Source organism: Archocentrus centrarchus, chromosome 5, assembly GCF_007364275.1.
Source record: "Archocentrus centrarchus isolate MPI-CPG fArcCen1 chromosome 5, fArcCen1, whole genome shotgun sequence".
NCBI lineage: Eukaryota > Metazoa > Chordata > Actinopteri > Cichliformes > Cichlidae > Archocentrus > Archocentrus centrarchus.
The window spans coordinates 24,850,028-24,872,150 of NC_044350.1; the positions used below are offsets into that span (position 1 = coordinate 24,850,028).

Genomic DNA, 22,123 nt, shown 5'->3' on the forward strand with positions numbered 1-22,123 from the left:
TGATTACTGTTAAGTGTAAGAGGTTTCATATTTGTTTATTTTGGATTGCAGAAAATGCAGTTTTATGTTTTGGAGCTTACTTTTACTGTATTTGCTTCCTGCATTCTTATATTCATAAAAGGTAAGATGGCCACTGTAAGCACGTTTTAAAACCACTATAATTGAAAGCGTGAACTCTTATCCAATAAGATTTTATCTGTTTATTTATCAGCCAGGTATCCATATCTGCTTCTGCCTCTGATTCTCTGTTTGCAGCAGCATAAGCAGAAGAGTGGCTTTTTCTAGAGAGATTTGAAGAGCTATTTATAGATCTCTGCCAAAGCACCAAGCGTGGTGCTGTTGCTGCTGCTCCTATCTGTCTCTGCTCTTAACTGTTTCTGCTTCTGTTTCTCTCTCTCTCTCTCTCTCTCTCTCTCTCTCTCTCTCTCTCTCTCTCTCTCTCTCTCTCTCTCTCTCTCTCTCTCTCTCTCTCTCTCTCTCTCTCTCTCTCTCTCTCTCTCTCTCCATCTTCATTTGTTCCCCCTTCTTCACCTGTTCTTGGTTTTCTGAGCTAATTTTCCCATGATGTCTTCTCCTCTTAGTGTTTGTCAATCTTTCTTTTCTCCATGTCTGTCCTTCATTTCCATGTCTGTCCTTCATTGCTTGCTTTTGATTTAAATTATCCATCAGACTAGAAAGGAGGTTGATTTGGCTCTAAGTCTGTCCTCAGATTGGGTATATCAGCCTGACTGACTTTAGTGCAAAGCTGGAAGTTTTTTGCGTAATGGTTCAAAGGGAAAGATGCCAGAAAGTTTATCACATGTTGAAACACGGTATTGAATTTTTAGGAGCCTTCATTTAGTAAAAGATATGGCTCATAGTCCTCACTCAGACCATGCCGAATCATAGTCTGTAAGAAGCTGGTTTTGGCCAAATAAAGGTATTTTTGTAAAAACTTATTATGGCTGCTTTGAATTTTTGCAGTACAAATAACAGTTTTCTTAGTGTTTCATAGTTTTACATTAGCTATGCTGCATGCAGAAACAGCAGCACCTTGTTACGTGGTTGTGTTCCCACTCAGTCTATCTGTGGTATCTTTGGCTACTGATCCTTGCTCAGCTCCTCCCCTTTCTTCTTCCTTCTTTCTAAGCCCTTCTCTTACTGATCTGTGAAAGAAGCTACCTGGCTGCTCAAGTGCAGAAGAAGCGGCTGGACTTGTTATGAGGCATTAGTGCATGCCATCCCCTTTATCCCAGTCATGTGGTCAACCTGAGGCAAACCTTTTTTCAAGGCCATGCTAGGATTGCAGAATCATTGGTTGGGTAAGTCTGATATCTTAAATTTAGTAAGGCTTGAAAGGAAGTTGTACGCTAAACATCTGTCTATTAAATGCCTCTGCCTGCTTATGCTTTGCGAGGTCCATAAAGCTCTTATGAGGTGACACTGCTAAGCACTGAGCCACAATACTGATCTTGTGATGAGTGTATAAACTTTACTGAATTAAATTTACTCTATAGTTAGGTGCATAAGACTGTGGACAATGCCACAATGTTTGTAATTTTGCCTCTGTAATCCACCACAGTGGATTTTAAATTAAACAATTAAGATGTGATTGAAGTGCAGACTTTGCCACTACAAGGGTTTTAACAAAAGTATTGCATTAACTGTTTAGAAATCATAGCCATTTTTATAAATAATGCCCCGTGCTCAAAAGTAACTGGACAAACTAACATAATTTTAAACATAAGGATTATTTTAAAATACTTGGATGAAGATCCGTTCCTATTAATGACTGTCTGAAGTCTAGAACCCATGGGCATCACTAAATGCTTCCTCATCACTAGATGCTCTGCTAGGCCTGTACTGCAGCCACCTTCAGTTGCTGCTTGTTTGTGGGTCTTTCTGCCTTCAGGTTTGTCTTCAGTAACTGAAAAACATCCTCTGTTGGTTTAAGATCAGGTGGCTGACTTGGCAATTGAAGTCTATTCTATTTCTTTGCCTTGAGAAACTCTTGAGTTACATTTGCAGTCGGTTTTGGATCATTATCAATTTACTCTGTGAAACACTGTTCCATCAGTTTTGCACCATTTGACTGAATCTGAGCAGAGTATAGCCCTGTACACTTCAGAATTCATCCTGCTACTTCTATCAGCAGTCACATCATCAATAATCAGAATCAGAATCAGAATCAGAAGGTTTTTATTGCCATATGGGTGAACAGGTTCACAGCATTAGGAAATTGCTGCGGTACTTCGTGCTTACAGAAAAAACAAATAAGTATAAAAACTATAAGACAGTATACAAGTATACAAATTGCAAATATACAGAGATATTAGAGCTATAACTATAACACAATATTACAAAATTACAAAATATACAGTGCAGAGACTAATTAAAAGATAAAAGAATGTAAACTATATTCCACTAATATGTACATCAGTGCAATCAGACAGGTAGTGTAGTGTAATGTACAGGTAGTGTAATCAAACAGTAGTGACTGGGTTCCACTGGCAACCATACATACCCGTGCTGTAACATTGCCTCCACCATATTTGATAGATAAAGTGGTATGCTTCGTATCATGAACCACTCATTTCTTTCTTCATTTTCTCTTCCCATCCTTCTGATGCAAGTTAATCTTGGTTTTATCTGAAGTTTTTCCAGACCTGTGCAGGCTCTTTTAGATGTTTTTATTGCAAAATCTAATTTGGCCTTTCTTTTTGAGTGTAACCATTGTATAGCACCTTGTTGTAAATCTTCTGTTTATATTCATGAAGGCATCTCTTGTAGACTTTGACTGTGATACCTCCTAGAGTGTTCTTGACTTAGCTAAATGCTGTGATTGTTTTTTCTTAACCATACAAAGGATTCTGTGCTCATTCACTTCAGTTGGTTTCCATCTTTCTGGCCTTTTGGTGTTGCTAAGCTGGCCAGTGAATTCCTTCTTTTTAAGCATGTACCAGATTGTTGATTTGGCCACTTCTCAATTTTTTCTCTCTTTCTCTCGGACAAGTTTATTTAGATTTTTCAGCCTAATGACTTCATATTAAGAACTCCAGTGAGCAGCTATCAAATGCAAGTTCAGTGCTTGAAATCAGCTCCAGATCTTTTATGTTTAATTTGTCAACACATAACGAGGGAACAGGCATCACCTGGCTATGAAACTGTTTGTCAGTCAGTTGTCAAATTATTCTACAGATATGAGACTGTGTGAACAATAACCATAATTCCTAAACTGTTAATACATCATCTCTGTTAAATCTCATGAATTAAAGCTAAAAGTCTGCACTCAAACCAAAAATGCACCATTTTTCTGATTTGTTCTTCTGATTATTGCTTTTTTTCATTGTTTTTTTTTTTTTGGAAAACCTTGGTGACTCTAGAAGGTGCAATTGTCTTTGGTTGTTTGTTTGTGGGTCTTTGTGCTATTATTTTTTTTTTCTTCTTCTTTTTTTAGCAAGTAAAACAGCTATGCCCGCTAGGGTTGAGATCAGATGATGTATTCTACACAGAATATTGAACTTTTTTACCTTAAGTGTCCTGGGTTACATTTATAGTACACTTTTGTTATTGCCATTCACACAGCTTTGCTGAATCTCAAGGAGATACAAAATCTCTATACATTCAGAAATTATCCAGCGTTTTTTTTTTTCTTTTTTTCTTCTGTCAAGTCACCAAAAAATAATGATGATCCAGTGTAATTACAGGGGATGCACACACGAAGTCTCCTGTTTTATAGATATTGTTGAACTTAGCTGCTTCACAACTACTTTTTTTTTTTTTTTTTTGGCAGAGTCTAATCCTGGGGTTTGCATCTTTTGGTGGACCCTTTTTAGTTGGCATTATGAAATTCTCACTTAAGTGTAGACTTGGATAATGATAGACCTATCCCCTGGAGTGTGTTATCACTTGGCATAATGTTGTGAAGCTGTTAGCATTTGTCATAGAAAGGAACCTGTGATCTTCTAAATCTGAAATATTCTGTAGACATCCAGGCCTGTTTATGTTGGAAGTAAGTTCTTTTTTCCTTAGTGTACCAAAGTGTTGGGTTGACCAATGGTTCTGTCGTTTTTCTGTATTTAAGTTTTTGCAACCTAAGGATGTCCTTGCACTACGAGAGCCTTGGACTGTAAGTTGTGAGTTCAGAGCAAAATTATGTACAGCTATTGATTGATCAGTCAAAGATTGAAAACATGCAAATATGTTGTCATGTGGGATTAAGGCTTTTCTTTGCTTATGTGGTAGTTTCATTATTTCACTCCATCTTTCCTTCCTCCTTTGTATTTTTTTTACATTGCTTATATATTACAGAAATTCTCTGTTTCACCAGCATCTGTCAGTACTTTTAGACTCATGTACTTTGTCCAGACACAGGCTACAGACAATGACATCAGATTTTTCCATATAATGGAGAGTGATGAATGGTGACTAGTGTGTACCCAGACTGTGCCTTCTGCCCAATGCAGATAAAATCTGTTTCATTATTGCACAAAAAAGAAGTTCCAAACCTTAAACTGTACCTGTTAAAAGAGTTTAGCACTCTAATGAGAGCTTATAGTAAATAGATAATGTTGTATCAAGTGACATATTAACTGATCCAAGCAGCTTTTTAAAGAGCTGGGCTTCTTGTGCACCATGGTTTGCCTGTCATTGCAATTACATTGTTTCACAAAGGCAGAGAGCAAACAAGATATGTAAGAGAGAGACAGAATCCACACGAAAGGGTGGGTTGGAGGAGAAGGGAGCGGTGCAAACTGTGCGCATGATGGCATAAGAGTGGTAGCGAGAGAGGGAGCCAGCTTGCAAGCAAGGTTTTCTTTCTCACTGTTGTGCTTGTGCTTCATTCAGAAAAAGAAAGGGGGCAGTCGAAATAGTTGTTGGGTTTTTTTTTTGTGTGTGACCATTTTCATGAAACCCATTAAGAAACTGGAGCTGATAGTACATACAGGCAGGAAGGGAACACGGCAAGCTTGAAGACGGCAAAAGTTGAATGAGCTGAAGAGGCATAGGTGAAACTCCTGCAGGAAATGGGATTAATTTAGGGAAGGGAAAACTAATCGCAGCGTTGTCCAGATCTGCTTCTGCTGCTCATTCTCCTGCGATGATGTGGTTTTATCTGTGAGACACCTGATCTGACTTGGCTCAAGATCCATAGAGCTGAACTCAAAATACAGAAAGGATGTACAGTGTAAGTGAATGTGTCTGTGTGTGTTTGTCACTGGGTGTTAATAATTTGTAGGTGAGATTTTTAACATGAAGCCATTGCTACTGCTACTATAATTAACTCTTATGATGGCACATTTCATGATTGCTCTATGTAAAGTTCCTGAACCATTTTTTTCAGTGATGTCTCATTAAATATGATGTAATGTGGTCTACTGGAAGGTAGTTTCCTACAGGGTGCATACTGTTTATTAGATCAAACATGATTGCTTTAGCATTGAAGAATTTTACACGCAAAAGCTTCTAAGATTCTATAATGTGTGGTGTATTTACTGGTGTCATGTATGTACAGGGTCATGAAATATGTTTGGTGAGGTAATGAGGAATTCCCTTCCACTGTCCCTGGGTGGGAGGAGGGACAGCGGAGGGTGGGGGTGTGCTGGTGGTGTGGAGTCACTGAAGTAGGTGTTGCTCTGCAATACTGTCATACTGATTGCGAGGGAGGGAGAGGGTGCAGAGGAAAAGGACAACCTATGGGCTTACATAAGGCTCGTTGACAGCACTGTATTTTGAGTCCCTGGTGTTCATCCTCACTCTCATGAATTAAAGTAGTGCAATAGTGGGTTGTGGTTATGACTGTTTATGAATGCACCTGGAATGCAGTTTACATTTATACCTGCATACAGCAGTGTTCTCCTCCTTTATTTGTGGAACAAAGTGTGTGGGAATGGTGAGAGGATGCAAGAGAGAGACAGCACAAGTGTGAGAGAAGGCACAACAGCAGAACCCTCTTGAATAAAAAATCTGTCACTATAAATAGCAAGCCATCCTCATGCCCTATGCACTGTTTCGGGTTTAGAAGACCTGGCTTTCCCTTTGCCTCACTGTTTTGGTGGTTATAATCCTGAAAAATCAGGCTCACAATCCTCATCACTTCCTCCTTTTTATTCTGTTTTTTTTTATTTTTATTTTTACTTGCCCCAGATCTTCCTCGTTCAGAACATTGCCTGTTTTGTTTTTCTTTATGTAGATTCATGCATTTCTTTCAGCATTATAATAAATCAACAGGCAGCAGTGTCCTAAGTGATGCATCTTTATTCAATTAGATTGATGTACAATACATGGCAACAACATGGCATAAATGTACCATGTCAGTTAGACAAGACAGAGAACTATTTTTTTTTTAAATGTATTAGCCACTTCTATTATAAGACAACACATACAGCTGAAGCGAGGTGATTAGCTTTGAATGAAATAATAAAGTTCATCCCCTCACATAATAAAAATGTGTGGGTGCATCCTTTCATGACCAGTACTTGTGCTGTTTATGACATTGTAGTCCTGCTCCCCAGGTAGTTGGTACACCTATAGCCTCACTCTTGCATACTGATTGTTAATGCGTGGGAAAAAGACTGGGTATGAAACAGAGGAAGTACGAGGGAGAGGAAGGGAGGGGAAAAAAATCAATTGCACACCCCACAAGAAACTGCTGCTGTAATTGCTCATTACGTCAGAAGGTTTACACTTTCTCATCCTTAACATTAAGAAAGATCTGAATTCCAAAACTTTTATTCTAAATTGATAACTACAGACTGTGTAAAAAAAATTTCATTAAAAACAACCTCAATAAAGAAAGCTCACTTGAATCCCATTTATCTCTTCTGGTTTCAGTTTTCCCACTCATCTGAACTTTTATTATGGTGTTAATGCATGTTAGGCCCTATTTACATGAGAACATTTTCAGATGGAAACTGTAAAGTTTTGATACATTGTGGCCTTCCGTTTACACGAGAACGTTTGGAAAACTATACTTTTTAAAAAGAGTGGAGTGCTTTCAAAACGCTCCGGTTTCCGTTTCCATGTAAACAGGTGAATATGCTACTTTTTGAAAACGGAGTACTGGCACACACGCACTATGGCTGCGACTCCTGTATCCACACTGCCAACTTGTGGTCTGGCAATGGGAACTACAGCGTTTTCAACGTCTTGCATTTCCATGTAAACGGAGATTGTTTTTGAAACGTTTCCGCCTGAATGCATTAATATTCAAAAACAAAAACTGTAAAACAACACTGTTTCCAATAAAAATGTTCTTGTGTAAATGGGGCCTTAATTTGTGTGTAACCTTTTGTAAATACATCAGTCACTTTAAGAATTGACAACTGCTCTGCAAATAAGAGATTTAATAAGGTAGATGGCTAACAGGAGCTAGCAGGAACAAGTGTCAGTGAAGCTCTGAAGCCCATCTGCAATTATTTAAACAGTAAAATATAGAGTAAACTTGGGCTTTATTCTGCTTTAGGGGGCAAATGACTTAAGTTAGGTCAGTGCAACCTTCTATCTACTTTATGCTCAGATGAGACTGGGAAAGACACGTGCCCACTTGGGGAATTTCAATGAAGAGAGAGAACCTAAGGAGCAATTGAAAGAAGGCAAAATGTGACAGTAAAAGCCCTCTAAAGACAATAAATGCTATTTTTAAACAGCACAAGTTTAGGGGTATGTCTTTTTGACATAATTAGAAGGTGATGATGAACACAGAAAACAGATGCAAGAAAAACTATAAGAAGGTGGGGATAGAAATTGCTATCCTTACATAGGCAGACCTATTGGGAGTGGTTGGCTTTTACAGGTAAACAGATGGCATGGCACAGCACAGCAAACAGCTGACTTGCCACCACTGTCAGGTCAGCTACCTGATTTAGTGAGTCGCGGCACTGTGCAGTTTCTCTAATTAACAGTACTTCCTAATCTGTGCTGTGGCTGGTGTGTTGCCAATACCGTGCTAAGTCTCTCACAACTGAGGGCTAATTCTCTACAGAATTCACACTGTCAACAAATTTCATGTAGTAAGAGATTCTGAATTATGAATCATTTTCATTATGAGTGGATTAGGATATATGTATTGCCAAAGGTATTCACTGACCCATCCAAATAATTGAATTCAAGTGTTTACTTCCATGGCCAGAGGTGTATAGCACTTAGGCATGCAGACTGCTTCTACAAACATTTGTGAAAGAATGGGTCACTCTCAGGAGCTTAGTCAATTCCAGCATGGTACCACGATAGGATGCCACTTGTCCAAGAAATTGTCCAAGTCATGAAATTTCCTCACTACTAAATATTCCACATGCAATTGTTAGTGGTATTATAACAGAATGGAAGTGACTGGGAATGACAGCAACCCATCATAGAGTGGGGTCAGTGGATGCTGAAGTGCATAGTGTGCAGAGGTTGGCAATTTTCTGCAGTAAACCGCTACAGACCTCCAAACTTCATGTGGCCTTCAGATTAGCTCAAGAGCAGTGCGTAGAGAGCTTTGTGGAATGGTTTTCCATGGCTGAGAAGTTGCATCCTGGTTCCTTAGTTCCAGTGAAAGGAACTCTTAATACTTCAGCATACCAAGAGATTTTGGACAATTTCGTGTAGTGGGGAGGGAATTCAGAAACATTTATAAGTTTTGCACTTTGTGACAGGTTTTTGCAATTTGGCATAGTCAAAGGTATGGACATGAGGTTTTCAAAAACCACCGCATACAAGTTCAGGTGGCCACCTGGTGGCCTGTATGCAAAAAATCCAATATGACCACCATCAGAAAAAGAAAATGGCTTATCTAATCTCCTGTTACCAGTAGAACATTGTATGATGCCACTTTTCCTTGGTTTTTTAGTACAAGAAATCCATTTATGAGGTCATTACTGAGTGCCCAACAAGGGGCCACCTCAACAATGGTTTTGAAAACCTTAGGTCCATATCTTTTGATCATCCCAAATTGCAAAAACTTGTCACAGTGTGCACAATTTTTCTGATTTCCCTCCCTGCTAATGCTCCCAACTTTGTGGGAACAGTTTGGGAATGGCCCCTTCCTGTTCCAACAAGACTGTGCACCAGTAAGCAAAGCAAGGTCCATAAAGACATGGATGAGTGAGTTTGGTGTTGAACTTAACTGGCTTGCACAGAGTCATGACCTCAACCCAACAAAATACCTTGAGGATAAATTAGAGCGGAGACTGTGAGCCAGGCCTTCTCATCCAACATCAGTGTCTGACCTCACAAATGCACTTAAGGAAGAATGGTCAAAAATTCCCACAAAACATTCCTACACTTTGTGGAAAGCCTTTCCAGAAGAGTTGAAGCTGTTACAGGTGCAAGAGGTGGGCCAACATCATATTAAACCCTGTGGATTAAAAATGGGATGCCATTAAGTTCATATTTGTGTGAAGTTAGACAAGCTAATACGTTTGGCAATATAGTGTGTGTGTGTGTGTGTGTGTGTGTGTGTGTGTGTGTGTGTGTGTGTGTGTGTGTGTGTGTGTGTGTGTGTGTGTGTAAATCCCCCACTCCCCACCACCCTTCCAACGCATCAACTAGAAGGTTGGTGACTGGAATGGGATCAGAGGTTTTAATGATTAACTTTTGGCTGATTAATTTTTGATGCATCTGTTTTTACCAGGGATCTGATTTCGATCCTAAAACTTTGAGATGTGTTGCAGTCCATCCTTGAAAACAACTCCTTGTTAACATCATTGTTAGATTGTTTTTTTATTTTCCCATGATCACTTTGGATGACTGTTGACTAATCGGATACTGTGTTACTGACTTGTTACCATTTGAAGTTGCCTTAGCATGGAGACATGGGTGTGTTTGCTGATTGCCCCTTTAGCGCAGCTTAAATTGTATTACATGCAGATCCTCTCTTCCATCTAAGAAGTAAGTCAGCAGTTAACTGATATGTTGATATGTTGTGAAAAAGGTGTGTGGTTGTCCCAGTTAATACTAAACTCAAATTTTCAAACGCCGGGAGCTGAGCGTCAAGACAGCAGAGAACAGCTGTAGCTTCTAACGCTGCAAACGTTCAGGAGCAGCAGGACTCTGATTACACATGCTTCCAACAACATTAAAAATAAAATGATGAAGTGTACCAGGGTGCTCTCTGCTCAGTGTATAAATATGTTAGTGGTTAGTAAGCACTGACAGACAATGCTTTTGGACATCTGTTCCACCTGACTAGCTGTTTCCAGCAGCAGCTGGGCTAACTACAGTCAACAAGTATTTCTGTTACATAGATCAGGTATCAGAATTATGCCAAAGTCCAGTCTAAAGAGAATAATAAAGTAATGCAATGTTGAAGACTGCAGCTTGTTTGCTCTGTGAAGTATTTTGGATTTTGTTGGACCAGTTGTTGAATAGCAAGTTTTAATGAAGTCATCAATTTTTGCCAGTTTGATTTAGAATTCAATTAACGCAATGCTCATCCGACCTTCAGATTCTTAATGCAACTGACTCTTGACTTTTGCAGAGACTATTAAACCTATGGAAAAGTTATTTTCTGTGTTTGTCAATTTAATGATTATTTAACATGTTTTACTAATAGAAAAACTGTTTAAAATTGGCATCTCTAGGATACAATACATACAACTATATTCACTTGTATTAGGCCCCTTTAGTTGAGCTTATACATCTGTGAAAGAGTATGCATTTTTTCATTTTGTATCTACAGCTCAGCCAGCCAGCCTGTCTTTATCCCCTGTTTTTCTGTTTTAACACAGTGTTGTTATTCTTGGAACATTTTCGTTGAAATGGTCAAACATAAAGGACAGAGGCCATGTTTTATCCAACTATGGTAACTTACTGCTATGGATGGTGCTGTTCATTCTTCTAGAGGTGGGATCTGGCCAGTAGACCACATGATTTTGGGGAACAGTCATGATGCACAACCTGAATTACAATTCTCCCCACAGATTCAGTTGAGCTGAACTAAGCTGGCATCCAGACTAATTGCAAAAATCACAGAAAACAGACCAGCAACTCCTGTTTTTGTCAGTCTCTGGTGGGTTTAAAAAGATGATTCTTCCTAGCACTTTTGCCACACATGGAGTTTTAACATTAACTTAACATTTAACTTGATTATCGTTGGTCCAGCAATGTCTCCCTCCTAGCTGTGAGAAAGCATTGAGAGCGAGGGGGCCATGTTAATCAATGAGTTAAGAAATCCTTTATGTAATGCAATATCAGACAGTACATCAGTATAAAAACACTGTCAATTTAATATTTTATTTTATTTTAAATATCAGTATATTGCCAGCCCTAGTATTAGCACCATTTACAGTCTTGACAATGCCCACTCTATATATCAGTATTTCAGTTTAAGATGATCATTCTGAATCATTGCAGCTAAATATTAGAAATCCATGCTACACACTAGGGCTGCAACAATTCATTGAGGAACTCGAATAATTCGATTATAAAAATCCTCGACACAAATTTGTTGTTTCAATGCTTCGTTTAAACTCTGCAGCACTCAGGTGTGACTGTGTAAGTGGAGCATTTCATCCACATTAGCAGCATTAAAGTTCTCTGTCACTACGACAGATTTCCGTCATTTGGAAAAAACAACCCTTTAACACCGAGTGGATCATTACTGAAACGCTTTTTCTTGCCTCCACTGCTCTCTACACTCACACGCGTTTGTATGTGTGTGTGTGTGTGTGTGTTGAGCTCGCTGGGCTGAGAATTTTAGCTGTTAGACAACGGAACGGATCGTTATCACCACAGTTTGCTAGCAGGCGCCACCATTAATGCTAGTGATCATTCAGTAACGACGGGCTGGATGAGCCCTTCACCAACCACCTGATCAGCAAGTGTCAACGTGAAGAAAAGAGAACTTTGCAGCTGCTCCATCACTGCTGTTTTTCACACTGTGAAAAATCTGCAGTAAATCTACAGAAGTTAAATATGCAGATGAACTGTCAATAAGACAAAAGTATTTCTTATCCAGTTACTCAATCGATGGAATAATCGATAGAATATTCAATTACTAAAATAATTGATAGTTACAGCCCTACTACACTATTATTCCTCTTGTAGTGAATGACTTCACTTACTCTGTAAACTACAGTCAGTCTGCTGTAGTTCATTTCATAACGGGTTCTGTACGTTTCCTCTGACAAGGAGATCATATGATCATCATATCACCCATCTCTAGCCTCATTTGGTATGATATTAGAGGCGAGATCTTGTTTGGGGTGTGTCTGTCTTGTGTGTCTTCAGGCCATGATCTGTGGGGCTGTGGTATATGGTATTTGATATTTATCTTGCTTGTCTAGACCTTGGGACTGAAGGAGAGAGTAGAAACACTGCAGAGGACAATGTTTGGTGCTACAGTGAAATGAGTATTAGTTAGCTGGATATCTGAATGAATGGCAATGTTGCCTTCCTGCCCGGTTATTGAGTGCACAAGACACATCGTAAGAGAATACCACTTTGCACTGGCCTTAGACAGCCTGGCAAGTTGACTGGCTGGATGCCTGACTTCTGGGTTAGGCTGGCTGGCTGGCTGGCAGGCAAGCAACACTCAAGCATCCAACAGTGTTCTGGCATTGGCAGTCCAGAGATCCAGCTGTCATTAAGTGTGGCTGAGGCAAGTGGAGGTTTGTGTACATCACAGAGGACATTGACCACCATCTGGACACATCCAGTAGTTGGATGGCAGTGTTCAGACTATATAATATATTCAGACTTAGACCATTGTGTTTTGATGTCCCAGAGTAGCACTGTGGAATCTAATAGCTTGTGCAATCAAACCCTTAGTTATAACTGGCCTAGCTTTTGAAAGCTGTTTCTAATGTTGCTCATCAGTTGTCATGTAATTTTCTTTTCATTCTTAGTTCCCCCCCATTGCCCCATCCATCACAATTAGCTATTCCACAGCCTGCGCCTCAATCATGGGAACTACTTGAGTTTGTATTGATCTACAATCTACAGTGTTGAAGTGTGGGCAGTTTGCATCCTATGTGGCTAATCATTTTGTCAACAAAGCTTTGAAATTTATATTTCTGCTGCAACAGCATGCTGATGAGTTTTAACTTTTACAGTTTTGTTCAGAGCAGTAATTATAATGGATGTAAACTGTTTGACTTCATTCTTTTGTGTTTATCAGTGTCATTAACATTAAATGAACTGGTTATTTGGCATGTGCTTCCAAAAGAAGAGCTATGAGGAACATGCTAAAGCAAACTCCATTACACCACATGCATACAGGTGTAACATTCAAAAAAATTGTGTTTGCCTGAAACTGATCCATTACAAAAGCATCTGTGTTTGTTATATGCCACAGATATATATATATATATTTTTTTTTTTTAGCTTTATTTATTGGAAATTTATCTATTTTGCTGTCAAATGGAAGCACACCCTGACAGAGCATTCCTTGAATAGCTTGGGCACTGTGTAACCATGACATAGTTATTCATGAATCCTTTTTAAACTTTGAAAAGAAGAGAGAAAGATAGCAGCAAGAGTGAAAGGAAAGATTTACAAAATGGTAGTGAGACTTACTATATTTAAAATGATTGGTAATGGTAATTGGTAAGTGGGATTTCACTTGGTGTGAACATAAACAGCCTGAAACAGGATTTGGGTTTGTCCAAACAGCATGCTGATGTTAGGTAATACTGGGAAACCCACTCACACCACACCTTTCCATCAGTTGATATTCACACCAATTTTGTGTCATAATTGGCCAGCTGCACAGAGTTGAGTGAGGACCAAGGCATTGCACTCCTCATTCTAGCTCTTTTTCCTCCAGCAAAACAGTGGCATCTTTTCAGTAGTTTGTTTGCTTAACTGTTAGTAAGATTATGTTAAAACTAACAAAGTGAAATTTAAGGAACTTGGTTTTACATGTTTCTCAGCTGTTTGTGGCACATGTGTAGAACCCAGTGTATCACTATCAATGTCTCCCTGGTGTTCTAAAATTATTTCTTAATAATAACCCCTTCCTAATCTCCCCCTCTTGCACCTGTCTATAATGGCCAGCTTGGCAATTTCATCCCAAAATGATCAGACAGCAAGTCTTAAGGATTACTTCTGAGAAGGGATAACTCAGTCTCCGAGTGGAGTGATGATGAAATGCTTTGAGGGGCAATAGAAACTGCTACTTGTCCATTCTGCTCTCAAATTGTAATGAACAGAAAATAATAGATATTGGGCAAAAGAGACACAACCATAAAGAGACAGTAACAGTTTATAAAGCATAAAAATGTTCAGAGGTTTGAGGCAGTGAATTATATTGTCTACTCTGGGTCTAAGGCAACAGTCTACAAATGTTTGATCAGGAGGGAACAGCCTAAGATGGTGATAGAATGTGTATCCTAAGCTAGAGGCATATGCTGAGTGGGTTTAGAATTTTACAGCAATTATTGAAATGCTGGTGGTAATATTGGTAGATGGACGAATGAAACATCTTTATTTGGATCCCAACAGGATCTGTAAAATATGTGTTATTGGTCCATAGTGGGTACTATTCTATTCATAGAGATGTTATTTTACATAGCGCACAGAGTGCAGCAAGTAAAACTTCCTTCAAGTCTGCAAAAAATGGCAATTGTTTCTTTGTACAATGAATTGAAACTGAGTGAAAGCAAAACTCAGTAAGCTCTAACTAGTAACCATTCCCATTAGGTTTTGGAGTGCACCCACAAGTCTTGCACACACAAATGCCAACATGTATAAACACAGAGCAGGCACAACAGATTAGCTACTGCGTGTAAATTGATCAAAACAGTGGACTTCATGTTTTGCTTTTGTGTCTTGCCGTGCTGTAACAAAATTTAATGCACAGAAACTTAAGTGTGTAGTTTTAATGAATCTAAACTGTTTTTCCTGGCATATCTAAAATGCTAAATAGTGGAAACTAAAAAATGTACATGTTTTACTTTTTTCAGTCATTGCCTAGCTTGAAAGATGAAGATGCAAGGAGTAGAGGTAGTGAAGGTGGATGAGTTTAAAAACATGGGGTCAACCATCCAAAGTAGCAGGCAAGATGGAGTGGTATGGGTGATTTGTGAGAGAAGGATAGCAGGAAGAATAAAAGGAAAGATTTACAGAATGGTAGTGAGACCTGCTGTGTTTGGGTTGGAGACAACAACAAAAAAGATAGGAGGATGAACTGGCAGAGTTGAAGATACTAAGATTTTCATTGTGAGTGACCAGACGGGACAGGATTTAGAAATGAGTTTATCAGAGGGACAGCTGAGCTTGAACGGTTTGGAGACAAAGTTAGAGACACAAAGCATGGTTGAGATGGTTTGAACATGTGCAGAGGAGGGATAGTGGATATGTTGATCAAAGGATGCTTAAGATGGAGCTGTCAGGTAGGAGGAAAACCGGAAGACCACAGAGGAGGTTCATGGATGTAGTGAAGGAGGACATGCAGAGGGTTGGTGTGACAGAGGAGGATACTAGGGACAGAGTAAGATGGAGGTAGATGATCCAGTGTCACGACTCCTAAAGGGAACAGCCAAAAGAAGTCATCTCGTTATCCCACTCACCTCTGACTTGCTGTGAGGAACAAAATACAGTTCGAGTATACTTGAGAATGGCCTAATATATCTGGAAGGCTTCAGTGTGGGCTATTTGCATTGCATTTTGAATGGATTAGCTTCAGGGATCAAGCAGAAGTCGTGTGCCCTGTGGTTTACTACCCTGTATTAGTTAGCTTGAGCCTGTAAAGCTGTGCTTGGTTTGCTAAAAGATTCTGCACAAGTGTATGGAAGCTAACCTGCTGCTGTTAGCATTGCTAATGTTACCTGTAATTGGCAAACTAGTGTCACATGGTGTTTGTGTGTGTCATGTTGGTCACAGCAAAAAGTGCCGTACATTTCAGCAACATTTAAAATAAACACAGTATTTGTATGGGCAGTATTTAAATTTGAGATAATCAGTGATACTTCACTTATAAGTGGTTTTAATTTTGTGGCTGATCAGTGTATGATGACCTCTTATTGTGCATAATGTGCATCTGACAGGAAAGGACAGTTTCCATCTGCTGGGGCCTACTTACTTATTCTGGAAATCTGTTTTTGTGTCTGTGAGCTCAGTCTGTTGAGGGCAAGGTTCAGCCCCACCAGATCTAGTAGTCACTGCTCTCATATAGACGGAGTGAAACAGTTCGGGAGGTCAAAGCCAGTTTGCACATTTAAACAAACTGTGTGAATGAAAGGCATTCTGATAATTTTGTGTTAAGTCAGTGTGCCCCATGTACATCAGCATGCCGTATTTGATCATATATGTGTGTATGTTTGCTGTGTCTGCAATTGAGCTGTGTTGTTCAGACTATACGTAACCCATGATGTTGCTCTGTGTGCGTGCGTGTGTTTGTTTGTTTCATCTTTACAAGAATATCCAATGATAAAAACATTGGGCTTTGTAATTGGGGAAAGGACGGGGGTCGTGAGAGAGAAAAGAAGAGGAAAAAATATGGGGGTGTTGAGGGATATGGCTGTTTTTCTCTTGGCGACAGAGCTTGTTGCCATGGAGCTGGTCCTCCCATTGGTGGAAGTCTGGTCCAATCACTTAACAGTGCAGATTGTTTCATCATTGAGAAGTTTTCCTTCTCTTCCTGTCTCACTATCCACCCCTTGCTCCTCCATCTTTCACCCCCCCCCCACCCGTCTCCTGTCTCTTACATCCTCTTGCACTGCTTCTCACACTAAAAGAAGCTGATATGTTACATAAGGTTTATAATGAGTGCAGTAGCTGCCACCCAGTTGCATTTTGACACAGTTATTCATTTAACATCGGCAGCTCAAGTGTGGGAGGCAGAATCTTTCATAAATCTCTTCACGGTACTTGAGGAGACAAGATAACTCCACAATCCAATATACATCTTCTTGAGGGCAGCTAAGAGATATGATTGTTTCAAATCATGTTTCTGATTGTCCAGAAGGATTAACTGTAAAATGTCTAGCTTTTTGGACAGTTTTATTTTTCCAAAAAAATTGTTAGGAGCTGATGCATTAGTGTTGCTGTGTCTAAAATGTTGCAAAAATGCATTTTTTTATGTCCCAGTTTTTGCCATTGTGCAGAAAGTTTCAGGACTTTTTCAGCTCTGAAACTAAGATGTTGTTTTATGTAAAACATGATAAATGCTCATTGCGTTTTCTCATTTTACCAGGATTGCCTTCTAAGATTTACATTAATCTATTCTGTTGTACATTCCTATTTCCCTATACAATGCAGAGATGACCATTTGTGGGTTTTATACCTCTGCACAATTTTTTTTTTTATTACAGAAAACTGGGTTTATAGTGAGCAATGTGTGGAAAAAATTGTTCAGCAACATTGTACTGATAAAACACCTTTTGATATGTAAGTGTGCAATTAGCTGTACAGGGTCTATTACTGCTTCTGTGCTAACATAGACCCCCAACAGTAGTCCCTATGGCCACAGAATAAAGAAATAAAATGCATTACTGCCTCCACCAAAGAGGTTATGTTTTTGGTAGCGTGTGTGTGCATTTGTGTCACTCTGTCTGTAAACATGTCTGTAAACTCTGTCTGATGGCTCAACGTTTTGAATAAATTTTTATAAAACTTTGTAGGGGTGTGGAGTTGGGGTCATGTTAACGTTCCATTAAAATTTGACTTGCATCCACCAAGGTCTTGGAAGGTCAACTTAATGAGTTATTGGTCGAAAATTAACAGAAAGCCTTATAACTCAGAAACTATGATTCTTACAATACACATTGTAATAAACTACTAAAAGGTACAGCAAACAATGCAATAACTAACACATCTAAATAATTTAATTATTACAGAACATTATGAAAAGTTAATGAATTTTGGATAATTTGTGGTATTAGTTGTGCTAAAATAATGTATAAAGACAGAGCGCTCACTGTGAAACTGATTGTCAACTCATTGTTGACATTTTAAAATTGACTTCACAGCTGGCTACAAAATAAAAAATAACCTTTTAATTAATTTTAAATGCATTAATTATTGTAAAAGTAGAACAGAAAGTTTACCACCATTTCCACATCTGCCTCTGATCACCAGATCTGCAGCCTCTCATCCAGCATCCATGCTGCTCCGCCTCAGTCTACACCCCTTCACTCCCTCAGCTTCGATCCTCAGGCCTAAAACCGGTCTGATTTGGTTGCTCTGCTCTGGATTTCACTCTTTATTTGCTTGAACTCGTTCCCCACACTCTAATCTCTCTGCTCAGTTCAGCTACGGTTCCTCCACTGCTCTGCAAAGCTAGCAACCCACTGGGTTCTCCATGTTCTATCACACACTCTGCAGTCTGACCCGTTTAGCCCTATAGTAATCATGTTTTATCTAACTACAGTAACCTATATATTTATCTGTCAGTCACATCTAGCCTTGGCTAGATGTTATAATAGCCTTCATGTCAAAATGTGTGTAAACAGTAATTTTTTCTAGGCAACCTAGTATGCCACAGAAGTTGCTCTACATTAATTTCTATGGGGTCAAAATGACATCCTTGGTGGTTCTAGGTGTAAGTGGTCATTTAAAAAAAAATCCCAGACATCCAAAAATTCACTATTTGATGAATAAACCCATTTTAGAAAAAGTCGTGAAATATGAGTTGCATGATTTTTAAAATGCTAATGGGCCAAAATGACCCCCTTCGTGGTTCCAGTGTCAATCACAAATAAAAAGAAAAAAGAGACAGACAGTGGGGGAAGCGGGGTCGTCTAGTAGGGCGGTAGGCCCAGACAAGAGGCTGCTTTTGAATTCAACCCGATCTCACAAGGGCAGCTGCTGGTCCCTGCCAGGCTGCAACCTTCACTGTGGTATGTTTGAAGGGATGGACAGGTGCAAACAGGGGCCCAGGTGTCAGCAGACTTAGTGCCTTGGGAGCGCTGTATGGCAACCTCAGGGTTAGTGATGGAGGCCTAATCCGATAGTCAGTTGGCACCGGCTGAGAGACCCTGAGCGATCTGGAGAGAGATGTTAATCTTTGTGCAGGTTCATCTATGAAACCTTGACAGTTTTAACCTATCTAGGTTGACTGAAGCTGTTCTTTTAGTCATCATGGCTGGAGCTGCTCTAAACAGTGAGTGAGTTTCAGCTTTTATGAAAGGGGTGCTTTTGATTCTTCACAAAAGAAAAAAAAAATAGTCAGTGAAAATTCATAGAAAAGAATAATCCTTTTAGCCCTGCTGGTATTGTCTTCATAATCACTGGATGTCAGAATTGAAATTAAAATTGGATTCATTGCTAAGCCCTACCTGAAAATATTGCTCTTGATATACACACTGATGAGAAGCGTCTGAAGGCCCCAGCATGGTAGTCAGTTGGTAGTTTGTAGGCACTGTGCACAGCTTTTCAGATCCTCATCTACATGGTGTAGCTGTTTGTCTTGTAATGACACTTAAAAGGGTGTGGAAAAACCTCTAATGCAGATTGCTCTTGTTCATGTTTGTGCAGTTGTTATCAGAATCAGAATCAGAATCAGAAGGTTTTTATTGCCATATGGGTGAACAGGTTCACAGCATTAGGAAATTGCTGCGGTACTTCGTGCTTACAGAAAGAAACAAATAAGTATAAAAACTATAAGACAATATACAAGTATACAAATTGCAAATATACAGAGATATTAGAGCTATAACTATAGCACAATATTACAAAATTACAAAATATACAGTGCAGAGACTAATTAAAAGATAGAAGAATGTAGACTATATTCCACTAATATGTACATCAGTGCAGTCAGACAGGTGCATAGACATAGGGTCATCAGCGTTTGTGGAGGGTGGTAGTAACAGTCTTAGGGTAATTGTTCATGAGTCCAACAGCAGAGGGGAAGAAACTGTTCTTATGGCGGGAGGTTCTGGTCCGTATGGACCGTAGCCTCCTGCCTGAGGGGAGAGGGTCAAAAAGTCTGTGCCCAGGGTGAGAGTGGTCGGCTGTGATCCGACCTGCACGCCCCAGTGTCCTGGAGGTGTACAGGTCCTGGAGAGATGGGAGGTTACAGCCAATCACCTTCTCAGCAGAGTGCACAACGCGCTGTAGTCTCTGTTTGTCCCTAGTGGTGGCTCCAGCGTACCACACAGTGATGGAGGAGGTGAGGATGGACTCAATGATGGCAGTATAGAACTGCACCATGGTCCTTGCTGGCAAGTTGAATTTCTTCAACTGCCGCAGGAAGTACATCCTCTGCTGGGCCTTTTTGATGACAGAGGTGATGGTGGGCTCCCACTTGAGGTCCTGGGTGATGGTAGTTCCCAGGAAGCGAGAAGAGTCCACTGTGGTGATGGGGGTGTCAGTCAGGATGATGGAGGGTAGAGGGGCTGTGTGCTTCCTAAAGTCCACTATAATCTCCACTGTCTTCTGGGCGTTCAGTACCAGGTTATTGTGGCTGCACCAGGACGCCAGACGTTTGACCTCCATCCTGTAGGCCGACTCGTCCCCGTCTGAGATAAGTCCGATGAGAGTCATGTCGTCTGCAAACTTAATAAGCTTGACAGACTGGTGGTCAGAGGTGCAGCAGTTGGTATACAGGGAGAAGAGCAGAGGAGAGAGGACACAGCCCTGAGGAGTGCCAGTGCTGATGGTCCGGGAGTCCGAGACATTCTTCCCCAGCCTCACGTGCTGCTTCCTGTTCGTCAGGAAGTCAGTGATCCACCTGCAGATGGGATCAGGCACGTTCATCTGGGACAGCTTTTCTTGGAGGAGATCAGGGATGATGGTGTTGAAGGCAGAGCTGAAGTCCACAAACAGGATCCTGGCGTAGGTTCCCTGGGAGTCCAGATGCTGTAGGATGAAGTGCAGAGTCAGGTTGATGGCGTATGAATGAGAAGATGTCAAGTGGAGGTAAAGTGAATGTTGTCTGTGCCATAGACTGTATAAAAAAATATGAACGTAGGCAGCCTGACATCTAGGGATATTCCGGGCAACTAACTTACAAGTCGTTTAAATGGAAGGCAAAAATTCGACCAATCAGAACTTGCTTACACTTTTCAAAGACTGGTATTTTCATCTGTTGGGCCTGCAACCCTGGCTAGTAAACATTTCAGAAACAACAGTTAACTGGAGTTTAGAGCCAGCCTCAAAGTGGCCACGGGAGGAATTGCAATTTTTGGCACTTCCATTGGCTTCATTTTATGGTCTTGGAAGTTGCTAGTATTTTCTTTTTAAAATCTTATATAGAAACATAAGCTGTTACTGGCAGCTAGCTTTTGAAAGTCATCACTACAAGATACCAGTAAAGGCTTTTTGAAGTAAGGGTAGTAGAAGCTGTAAAGGAATAGGTAACTAGTTATTTTGATTTTACATTTCTCTACATAGATTATCTTTTTGCTTTAATAAGTGATTATTTCACAACTCTTATTTACTTGTTCAGTTTTGGCTTACATGGAATTCAATATTTCTCTTCCTCACCCACATTCCTGCACTCTTGACTTCATCAATAATGCATCCAAGATCAGGTTGCTCCCTCTTTCTCCACTGGCATTTGTTCATTATGCAGAAAAGACTGTAATTTACGTGGCAAACACATCTTTTGCTGCATCACCCAGTTTGTCCTTGTGTTTTTATTCTGTCGGTTCTTTACTCTTCATATACCTTCTGTATGTTTTTCCACATGCAGCAGAGGACTATATATAGGATATAAGTAGTGAGCAACAGATAGATGGTTACAGAAAGGTATGTATGTAGGTAGGTAACTAAGGAGGGAGAAGAGGGAAGGAGGGAGAGAATGAGTCATAGCTCGTCCCACAGGACTGAGTGGGCTGCCTGAGTGGAGGAGGATGGCGTCAGCAGCAGGCCTGACAATTTAAGAAGACACATTAAAAGAGGAAGAAAAACAGATGCAGAGAGAGCTAACATTTATTAGTGGGTGGAAGGAGAGAGAGATATTGATGGGAGGGGTTGATGTGGAGGGGGTGGAAGGCAGGAAGGGGTATCCTCATAACGCAGAGAGAAACAACAGAGGGGGTGGCAAGGAGAAGGACAGAGGCATATATGGAAGAAGAGAAACCCTGTCTTCCACTACATTTGACCATTTTGGTCCCTTTATTTGTGTTTGAGTGCCTCCGGGATGCCTCTCTTTTACTGTGTCTGTCTTCTTTTCTCTGAACCTTATAGTCACCTTATTCCCTTTTACATAGCTCATGGCTGATAACTCTATCCAAAATTACTCATCTATAGATATTTGATGCAAGTGGAGTAA

The 22,123-nt window shown here is 40.0% G+C and overlaps 1 protein-coding gene across 5 annotated transcripts in view; it reads left to right on the plus strand.

Annotated features, from left to right (window-relative positions):
* Nucleotides 1-22,123, plus strand: part of r3hdm2 (R3H domain containing 2) — a 66,237-nt gene that overhangs the window by 1,947 nt on the left and 42,167 nt on the right. The window contains exon 1 of one of the 5 annotated variants that reach the window (XM_030729411.1): nt 1,286-1,301. The exons of the other annotated variants lie outside the window; for them this stretch is intronic. The gene's annotated coding sequence lies outside the window, so the exon portion shown is untranslated. Of the gene's footprint in view, nt 1-1,285; nt 1,302-22,123 lie in introns of those variants that run through there. 5 annotated transcript variants of the gene reach the window in all.